Below are 9,499 nucleotides of genomic sequence, written 5' to 3'. Positions count from 1 at the left end.
TTTTAATCTCTCCAGTCTCCCCTTGCTGTATTCACCCTCTTCTCGCACATCCCCACCTCCTCCCTCCTCTCTCTCTGTCACCCTGCCTACAGTATGTGTGTATCATTAGCTCCTTTTCTCCATTATCTGCAGCCATCTAGTGTCGGCTTTGTGCCCTAGAAATTATGCTGCCTCCATGCCAGCTTTCATTCCTTCACAGTGCAGATACAGTAGCACTGTGTTCAATATCAATTTAAAGCTAGGTTGATACTTGAAGTCGGTTAATCCAAGAGAGGTGAGTGATTTTTGTAACAAATGCTAGTATTTTGTTGCCTCACAATGGATATATGATTTACATAGAAAGCGCTCAAAGGGTTTTTAAAGGGTGTAAAAAGACGAGAAGATCAAGCAGAAAACAATGCCAGTGATGCTTCACAGCAGTCAAAGTTATGAAAATGTCATGTTAAACATTATTCTAAAACAAAGTGTCTGTCTGTGTGCATGTGAAAGGTCAGAAAGGATTGGAAAGGGAGGCAGAAAGTCAGTCAGACAAACCTGACAGACGGAGAACACAACCTGACAGTGAACACAAACATTACATTCACTGATATTCATGCTGTTCTCTCCCCAGCTGGGACAGGCAGTCAGTAATAACTGTGAACACCTGGGCAGCCTCCAGGCTCAACACCCAAACCCCCGGGGCTCTTCACCTGGGACAGGAGGCCTTACGTAGCTTCCCTGCCTGCTCGAGAGCTGCCTGGAGCAGGCAGATTATCACTCGTCGCCCAGGAGGGACATGAGGCCTGGAATTCTGTCAAACTCTTTTACATTAATCATCCGGACAGAGTGACAGTGCAGTGAGAATAGAGATACATATCACCAGTGTACCACAAAACCCTCCCACAGTATCAAAAAGTCAACTTTTACAAAGTTACAGTAAAAATAAGGTAACCTTTACTCTTTATCCCCACACTTTTTATTTCTTTGGCTTACTGGATTTGTACGATTCTGCTGGACATGATATGACATACCTAATCACACAAAATCAAATATACAAATACACATATAGTATGAGAGTGTGGAATCAGGCATGCAGAAACGTACAGAACACTTAACTTCAATAATACAAGCACAAAAATATGCAGGCGTTCTGTAAATATCCTTTAGGTAATGCAGTCAATTGTCAATCAACTTTTTTATTCTTCGTCATCATACTGTGAAGATTTAAGAACAATAAAAATTGAAGCATGAAGCTTTGACGGTTTTGACAACAAATGTCAATAACTGAAAGTGTTTTTGTGAAGCCTCTGTTCAGGGAAGTGAGCTGTGCGTGTGTGAAGTTGAAGTTGAAAGAAGTTGACAGGGGATATGCATTCCTCTTTAACACCAAAGATAAAAAAAGATCAATAGCACTTTGCAGCCAGCCATACCTTAGCTTTTAGCATTTCATACTCCTTTGAGCTTCACTTTTGACACACTTACTCAGGTGTCTGTGTGGGAAGACAGAGGGGAAAAAAAATCAAAACAATGTTTAACTGTCAAGATCATACGGACAAGAAGGCAACAGATTAAAGATATGTTTGGGCATTTCCAATCAATAAATAAAACTAGATGATGAATTTAAAAAATAGCTTTTGATTTCTTAGTTAACATAGTAGCCAGCGTTTGAAGCAATCGTGGCACCAGTTTAGCATTCATGAATATCTTGCTTGTCAATATTTTGCCAAATGAGGTGAGCAGAAAATCAAAAATGAGCACATATATTTGGGCATAACTCATGCACACAGAAAATCCCCTACACCAACTTGTTTGCCTGTATTGACACAAGGCATTCAGGGCCAAATGAAAAACTAATTAAATGAAAACATGTGCTAAGCTCAGTGGTGTATGGGCTTCTACTGTACACACAGTGCTCTGTTAGACATTTGTAACCTAATTCTGTTATGTTTCAATTACCAGACGCACCTTTGGAGTCCACAGGAAGGTTAAGCAAACATGATGAAGTATATACTTAGGCTATGGGTGCACACATTTCCATCCTAAATGCTGCTATCTGCCTATTTAATTAAGTTTAAGACCAGACTTATGGTAAATATTAGCCTGGGCTGGTTTATGAGGGAGCTGGTAATTTGGGTTGTGGCCCCTAAGCTTAAAAGTCATCCAGAAGTCATTTTCTCTAAAAGTCAACTTCATTTCAGTTTTACACCCACACATCACTGACTATATTGCTTTATTATCAGAGCTGTAAATGTCAACTTTCCTCAAATGTTCTTTTGTACAAACCAGTATAGGGAACTAATTTATTGTTCAAGGAATATTCTATAAGCACTCAGTCAGTGAAGGTGCAAGCAATTAGGTTTATCACAACTTGAACTGAGTTGTGGTAAAGAGAACCAAAATCCTAAGAAAACTCAAAGGCACATGCCATAAGATAAAGCAGGGCCTGCATGTGATTAGTAAACAGCTGGTTTTATAGTGCACAATCAATACAGATCATCACTAACTCCTTATAGTAAAGAGGTTTTTTTTAGATAATGCTCAAGTCTTTTCAGAAGCATTCTGGAGCAGAAGAATACCAACATGCAGCAGGGACGTTAAAAAAGTGTAATAAACTCCTGCTCAGGTGTGCCTGCTTCACAGTTCCAAATGCATAGCCATGGGCAAATTATTCAGTCTTGAAACACTGTTATTGTATTGAATAATTGATTATATGTCTGGCTAAGGCTGTTATATGTTTACATGAGCCCCCCATTTTATGTTTGGATAGCCTTCAAAAGCCTTTTAGAGGAAAAAGGAAATGAGGGACCACCAACGTTTCATGACATGGTCGTGTGGGTGAGGGATATCAAAGATAGACAGAAACTGTATCTTCCAGACATGAGATACTCTGTGCTGTAATTCAGCTTATTAGACTTTTATGAGTTGTAAGATTATTCAAAAATATCACCAATTAGTAGCACAATATGTGTAAGGGAAACACGCTTTCTATCTTTGGAGTTGCAAAGATGGAGTTGTCAGTCAGTCTAAAACAGTGTGGTTTGCATTGGTGCATACTGACTCTAACAATGATAAGCACTCAGACAGAGCACTAGCTAGCAGACTCACTTCAGAAAAGAGCCAGAATTGACAGAAAGGTCACCCTAATTCAAATTGTCAGTCTGAAATGATGAATGATCATAATGAATTTTACTTGGGGTTGACAGAATGTTTCATAATACTATCATGAAATAAATACAGTTTATGTGCAAGAGATTTGGAAAAAGCCAGTTTAGGAACTATAATTTTGCTGAGCAGCCAAAAGAATTGCAGCTACTCATTGTTGAAGTGTCAGGCATTAATGCTGATTTCTGTGATAGCAGCACTATCAAACAGTGGTATCAAAATCCCTAATTATCATTTTAGACATACTGAAGGAAATTACCTTGATATAATACCTTGATATCCATTCTGTGAAGTCTAATTCTTTGCTTTCCGCTTTCCTTCCACTGCAGAGCTTGTGTTTCCCCCATCCCGAGCTACAGGGGGGAGATAAATGTGATTTAAATTAATAGCAGCTACTAAATAACTCCTCGGCTGGTAAACGATGCATTCATCAGATACAGACAGCCAATATCCTGTGATTCATGGCACTCCTTACCATGTGAAGGGTGCCAACAAAAATTGTTATTACTTTTTAATAAAGTGTACCAGTCACTAATCCTCTCATTTATCAGTGGAAGTCAGTTGGTATGGTGCGAGCTGGTGTGAAACGGTGTGCCTGGCTGCTCTGATGAAGAGGAATGGGAATAGCATTGTAGAATAAAGATGTAGTCAATATAGAAGGGCTACTTTATAATGCAACCTTCAGTACTGCAGCACTCAGAAGTAAATGTTCAGACTTCAATAGCAAAATCAGTATTGCTGTACATAATTTTCCAAAAATGGTCAATACGCAGAATATAACACTGGTGCTGACGGTGGACATATACATGTAAGAGCCACTGCCACATACATGTTGTTCTGTTTCTCCACTCTTGCCTAAACTAGAGATGAGATGTCCGTTTACCTACATCTAATCATTTGGGCTGTCAGATAAACTAGATAAATTGCAACCCGCTGTTGCAACACACTGATATGTTCAGACGATGATTCACATGGCAGTTGTGTTGGTTACAGTAATTATATGACTCATTTGAGAATGTGGTTTGGTATGAGATTTGTACAATTGCCTGGAGTGATGTGGAATCTTACTGAATTGTTATGCCAACTGATATTAATTTGGTTTAACTTCTCTAACAAATACACTAGGTCACCAAAGTCAGTAGAATTTATCCTCTGGGGACCATGAATGTCTGTACCAAATTCCACGGCAATCCATCTTGTAGTTGTTGAGATATTTCAGTCTGGACCACATTGGTGGACCAACTGACTGATTGATGGCTCATGTTACCTGTTTATTTTATAATACATTTAACAACTTTGGTAACACTTTACAATAAGGGTACATTAATTGACATTAGTTAATGCAGTAATAAGCATTAACTAACAGTTAATTAACAGTTAACTAATGTGTCTAGTAATCATTTACCAATGGTGTCATGTTAAATGAGCTATTCATTTATACATTATTTAATAGTTTATAAAGATGCTATTAAAATTAGTTAATAGAGTAATAATTATTAACTAACAGTTAATTAAAACAATAGTAAGCATTACATAACTGTTAACAAATCTCAATTATTAAGAGTTTACATGTTAATTAAGGTACTAACTAATATAAATAAATGGTTGATAAAGATGTTAATTAACATGTATGTCGTGGAGTTCACAGCTAAGCCATTACATTAAGAGAAAACTGTTTTTATAAATTCTTATTTAAGAATAATGATTGTCCATTTACTTGTCCATCCTCCAACTTATGACTTACTTTTGGCAAAGGTTGAGATCAGTAGACATGCTCTATGGTCTTCAAGTAGACGTTCCTTAACTTATAACCTTACCTATAAATTATTTTGCATGTTATACTGTATAAGCATTACTTAAACATAATTGGCATTAATGAATGCTCTTTGGGACCCTTATTTTAAAATTGAAAACATGTATCCATTAAGTAACACTTCATAAATGCATAAAAATACTGAATAAGCATTACTTAACCATAATTAACCATGTATTAATGCTCTTTGTGACCCTTGTAAATTTGAAACACACATCACATGGCTACTAAACATTAGTGAAACATTTCCAACTGGAAATCAATTCATCATGACAACCATCTGCTATCAACATGATTGATTCCACATTTAAAAAGATAAAGACTTAATGCTATATGTTAAAAGAAAATGCAATTATTTTAGTTAGAAAATTTAACAATTTTAGCATTCTTTGACAGGAATAACGAAAAAGTGATTTAACAATTTCACTGTTCTATGAAAATAACGACAAAAATGTTTTTCTCACAGACCCTTGCATGTTATTTTGAAAATTAAATGTTCAACTAAAATTGAAGAGCCTCCAAGAGGAGTTAACCATAAAAAACATGTTTTTGAGTCGAGGGGATCTCTAAAAATGGGGACCATAGATTTTACCATATCTGTTCTTCAACGTTAGTAAGTAAGACATTACAATTCACAGAGTAAGTAAACTGAAACTGTTTAATCCCAGGGTATTACAAAGTCCTTACCATATTCATCAAAATGGATAGTTTCCTTTCTTATGCAATATAGACAAACTTGTACTATATGTTCCATAGTGTTACTAACTAAAACATGACATTTCATTGAATAAGTGCATTGAAACAGGAGAACTGTCAAAGGAAGTAATGCTTAATGACATGGTAGTTACATTTTACTAAAACAAGTGTGCTTGTGATGTAAGGATCATAAAATAAACGTGATAATACAATGTAGCTATATTTACCAACACAAAGCTTGAATTGTTTTCACCATGTAGATATATAACTATTATACACTTAATAGAAACTGGGTTTAAAGAGACACCTCCCTACTGTAACACTTGTATTCAACTTAGGCTATGATACTACTTTGTTTACCTGGGCTCTGAGGAGTAAATGAAAAGATTGAGCGGTTAACAAATCAATTGGCAGGTTTATTACAGTGCAGTCAACATTTCTCTTACAGTTTACGAAAATTAAAAAAGAAAAAAAAACAATGAAAAGAGCTCTTGTAACCAAAATCAAAATAAAATAAAATAAAATGCCCTTACTGTCTCTCTTTTTTTCCCCTTAGATGTTTCTCTATCCGGAGAGACATTTATGGATAAATAAGGATAAATTGGTGTGTGATGATCATTCCTTATCTGGCAATTTTCTCCAAATCCATTGTGTCAATCCTGCAAAATAGAATCTGAAGCAGCTGGCTACACCACTTCCAGGTTTCCCTCAGAATGTTTCACCACTGGGACTGGCAAAGAGTTCCAGCAAAGAGTTATAGGGCCAGTGTGTAAGATATAGGGGGATCTATTGGGAGAAATCAAATATAACATTCATAAGTATGTTTTAATTAGTGTGTAATGACCTGAAAATGAGAATTGCTGTGTTTTTGTGACATTAGAATGAGCCCTTTATATCTACATAGGGAGTGTGTCCTCTTCCATGGAGCCGGCCACTGCCATGTTTCCACAGTAGCCCAGAATTGACAAACCAAACACTGGCTCTAGAGAGGACTTTTTTTTTCACAGCCACCTTAGGTTCTCCCACTCACTTGGAAGGGAAGGGTGAGAGAGGGGTATTCAGTTGGTTGTAATCTGCAACCTCACCGCTGGATGCCACAAAATCCTACACACTGGTCCTTTAACTCCAAGCTACAAATCCAGTGTCATTAGCATATACAGTCCAGAATAAATCAGATAAATCATCATACAGCCTGCTGTCAAATGAGAGCTCATCCACTTCCTCAAAACTCATCCCAACAACCCTATTGTCTAGGGATTTTTCTTATGATTTTATAGTATTCCACCAAAAATTAACTTCATATTTTATCACTAAAGCAATGAATTGCTCATATAAATTAAATACATTTCCCATGTATCTCATATAGCATAAAATTATAATCCCTTTAAACAGGATCCAACAAAGCAGAATAGCTTTTACAGAAATTAGCCTAGCATAACTACATTCAACATATTATCATGAATACAACCAGGGTCCAAAATTAACACTTGCCATTCCACAAATATGGGTAAATATAGTCTTTGGTGAGTAAATTATGGAGACCACCCACCACTTTGGCCGGTAGGGAAAAATGAATTTCCTACATGCGCTGGAGAAAGTTGCTGGTTCACTGTGTTTGTTTGTTGGGCTAGATAACTCGGGTTCACACTCAAACATAGTAGGAGGCAGGAATGTACCTTAATGCTGGTTGCCACCCACCACAAAATGGCAAAAAGAAGGAGATAGCGCTGCACACCCAGGGTTAGGCCGAGGAGACAGCCGCTAACCTAGGTGAGTCAGACAAGGAAGCTGGAGCAGGAGACCTGCCCGGAGAAGAGAGGCCTTGCCGGGGCTTGTCAGGTTCCGAGATGACGGTATATTCTGCCTTCTGCTTAGAAGTAGTGAATTTACACCTCACAGCAACTTAATACGATATAGTCTCTGGCTTTTGTTTGATATCTAGTGTCAGCAAAAAATGTTGCACATTTCATTCGTTAGCATGCATTAACTCGGAGGGCTGACCTGGCTTGTTTACTGTATAACATGAATGTCGCTGTCACCCTGAATGTCCCGCCAAACCCTATTCAAAAGACATGTTGCTTGCTGCCACACATATAATGTACAAGTAGTAAATAATTTAAATTATTTTGCTAATCACAATCCTTCTGGTAAATTCAACTTTCAATTGAAAATTCAAAATAGTTCTTAATTAAATCATCACTGAAATGTTTTGGTGGAATACTATAAAATTATAAGAAAAAATCCCTAGACTATAGGGTTGTGAAATTGAGGGAGTGGATGAAATCTCATTTGAAACTAATCTGTAGATAAAAGATGATAAAACATAAACACCCAGATAGAGAGACATTTAAGCAAAAAAAAAAAAAAAGAGAGAGACTAAGGAAATTTTATTTTATTTTATTTCATTTTATTTTTGGTTACAAGAGCTCTTTATGGTTTTTTTTTGTAAACTGTAAGAGAAATGTTGAATGCATTGTAATAAACATGCAAACTGTTTCATTAACCACTCAATCTTATATTGACTCCTCAGAGTTCAGGTAAACAAAGTAGTATCATAGCCTAAGTTGAATACAAGTGCTACAGTAGGGAGTTGTCTCTTTGAACCCAATTTCTATTAAGTGCATAATAATTATATTTTAACATGGAAATGACAATTTAAGCTTTGTGTTGGTACATATAGTTACATTGTATTATAACGTTTATTTTATGATCCTTACATATCAAGCGGACTTTTTTTTGTACAGTGTAACTACCATGTCATTAAGTGTTACTTTCTTTAACAGTTCTCCTGTTTCAACGTACCTTTTCAATAAAATGTCATGTTTTATTTAGTAACACTATGGAATATATAGTACAAGTTTGTCTATATTGCATGGGAAAGGAAACTATCCATTTTGATGAAAGCATGTGGTAAGGACTTTGTAATATCATGGGATTAAACATCACTTTCTTTTACAGTACAATTTCTTTCAATTTATTTACTTACTCTTTAAATTGTAATGTCTTAGTTAGTAATGTTGAAGAACAGATATGGTAAAATCTATGATCCCATTTTTAGAGATCTCCTCCACTCTAAAACACGTTTTTCTACCATTAACTCCTCTTGGAGGCTCTTAATTTTAGTTGAAAATTTAGTTTTCAAAAAGGCATGCAAGTGGCATTTTAAATAATGTTTTTGTCGTTATTTTCATAGAACAGTGAAATTGATAAATCACATTTTGGTTATTCGTTTCAAAGGATGCTAAAATTGTTGAATTTTCTAAGCAAAATAGTTGCAATTTCTTTGAACATTTAGCATCAAATCTTCTTTTTAAATGCGGAATCAATCATGTTGATAACAGATAGTTGTCATGATGAATTGATTTCCAGTTGGAAATGTTTCACTAATGTTTAATAGCTGTGTGATGTGTGTTTCAAATTTACAAGGGTCACACAGAGCATTAATACATGGTTAATTATGGTTAAGTAATGTATTTTTCAGCACTCTTACACATTTATGAAGTGTTGTTTACATGATTTCAACTTTACAATAAAGGTCATAAAGAGCATTCATTAATGGCCAATTATGTATTATGTAGTATTAAGTAACGCTTATAAAGTATAACGTGCAAAATGATGTATAGGTTAGGCTATAATTTAAGGAACGTCTACATGAGATAAAGGAAAAAGCAAACCTCCACATGAAGACCATGGAGCGTGTCCACTGCGCTCAACCTGTTACCAAAAATCATAAGTCATAAGTTGGAGGATGGACAAGTAAATGGACAATCATAATTCTTAAATAAACATTTATAAAAACAGTTTTCTCTCAATGTAATGGCTTAGCTGTGAGCTCCATGACATACATGT

At 35.8% G+C, this 9,499-nt stretch overlaps 1 long non-coding RNA gene across 1 annotated transcript; it reads right to left on the bottom strand.

The window, feature by feature from the left end:
- Positions 1–1,344: 1,344 nt before the first annotated feature.
- LOC121906295 lies at positions 1,345–7,614 on the bottom strand. Its single transcript, XR_006098584.1, has 3 exons — positions 7,327–7,614; positions 3,414–3,494; positions 1,345–1,469 (listed from the first exon to the last, which is right to left on the bottom strand). It is a non-coding gene; the product is annotated as an uncharacterized LOC121906295 (long non-coding RNA).
- Positions 7,615–9,499: the final 1,885 nt, after the last annotated feature.

Source organism: Thunnus maccoyii, chromosome 10 (genome assembly GCF_910596095.1).
Source record: "Thunnus maccoyii chromosome 10, fThuMac1.1, whole genome shotgun sequence".
NCBI lineage: Eukaryota > Metazoa > Chordata > Actinopteri > Scombriformes > Scombridae > Thunnus > Thunnus maccoyii.
This window is presented reverse-complemented; position numbering and strand designations above follow the sequence as displayed.